Raw genomic sequence first — 1920 nt, forward strand, 5'->3', positions numbered from 1 at the left:
TGAAATCGGATCACAACTGGTCAACCACCGGGAAGAACACTTTCTTTTTCATGACTCACCACTCTCACACAGTTAGTGAAAGGAAGTCACATCGCCTTTTTAATTCATGTCACTAACCCGGAATTTTTATCTGGTTTGATCCTAGTTCTAAAGAACTTAAAAATAGTAAAAATTGTTACTGCCCTATTAATGGTGAGATATTAAAGTTTTAAACATCGTCTGCTGTAAAAGTTACAAATGTTGCAAAATAATACTAAATGTTTATCAAGTGATACTTCTTATATCTTGCTACCTCAATTGGAAATGTACAGTATACAAATTACAACTGTAATTAGTGTGTCTGCTTTCATTTAGTCAGTATTACCATATGTGTATTCAAAAAGGAATTTATAAATAAAATCTGACCCTCTTCAGTCGATGTCTCTCCTCAGTGGATATTTGTCGTGCTTTTAAAAATATTCGTTAACAGGGCACTGATGTTGCTCCGATGCATAACGCTTTTGGAACAAATTGATACAGCGTCGGCCATTGTAATTTTCTTGTTTCTCACCAGTTTACGGGATCGCTGTTTCTAGGCAAATATCCCTCCGCTAAATATTTATCCGAGTCTACAATTGCCGCATTTTGCACGTGCCTTTCTTGGTTTCACCAAACTCATTCCAGGTTGCTCTGGCATTACAGTGGTAAATAGTTCAGAAATGAGCTATGTTCTTGTTGAACAACCAACGCTTACTTCTCTGCAATAGCCTTCATGCTGAAAATCCTTGTTTGAATCGGAGGTCCAGTAACGTAACTTTGCCTGACCAGTTCGTTCCTGGAGATAACGCCAAAGCACTCAGATAACCCTTTAAGGAAATTATAAACCAGTGACTCGTTCTTGAGGACATTCTTTCTGTCCTTCAGATTCCAATTGTCGTTCCATTAATCTTGGCAAGATTCTCGTTTTTGAATGTGACAGTTTTGAAGACAACTCTTTGGTCACCTGACTGAAACTTTCAAAATCAGTAAAGGCTGTTGCATTATCTCCCAGGATGTATCTTATAAGTTCAAGATGATAGATTTTTGACCGAAAACAGCGAGGCAAGAAACTGAATCGCAAATTGTCAATTTTCGTTTTTTTCACTGAATAGTCATTTAAGAGTGTCGCGTATCGTTTGGTGTTGAAATGAAACTAGTCATACTTCTACAAATGGCAGAACAAGTAGTGCATTTTACGCTGTATGTTGGTGAAACCAAATAAGTCACTGACTTTTTTCGTTTCAACAGATGCTGCTCGCTCCTGCGTACAGCCTGTTTTCCTTCAATAGTTGACATCCAATTCCTTTGTTGTGGCACTAATAGTCGCTGTTAATGCTCATTGCGCGACAGTTGGTTGTACTACCATGGCTCCAAAAGAAGAATAGTACTGCAAATTATGGAGGAAATAAGGTAAAGGCAATCTCTGTAATTGCTTTTGTACGAGCTATGTTCGAGGGAAAACAGTTAGAGAATCTTGCAGGTAAATATCACTCGTCCTTGTAACAACCGTAGGAAACTATAGATGTAAATGTCAATATTACCAGAAATATCATTCTTGTATTATTAATTTCCTTCCATCTGCAGAATTCAATGTAATGCCTCAATTGACGTAATTCAACGTAATATTTTGACGAAATTCCTTGATCTTTCTCTTTCACAAGTAATTGTTGTAAACCACTGACAACTCTTAATATCTATTAGAGTTGTTCACAGTCAACAAAGAGATGTAAATTAGAATAATGTTACTACGTAGCCAGTGTTTCATGCACCGGATCTGAGGACGGCCACGTTTGCTCGTTCTAACGCCATTAGCTTGCTGTGTCGCCTGGACGAAAACACTGTCATTTGCTATAAGACAAAAGCACATTCTGCGTAATGGTACTTTTTAGTACTGTACTGTTA

The sequence above is a fragment of the Schistocerca gregaria genome, unplaced genomic scaffold (genome assembly GCF_023897955.1).
Source record: "Schistocerca gregaria isolate iqSchGreg1 unplaced genomic scaffold, iqSchGreg1.2 ptg000428l, whole genome shotgun sequence".
Classification (NCBI taxonomy): domain Eukaryota; kingdom Metazoa; phylum Arthropoda; class Insecta; order Orthoptera; family Acrididae; genus Schistocerca; species Schistocerca gregaria.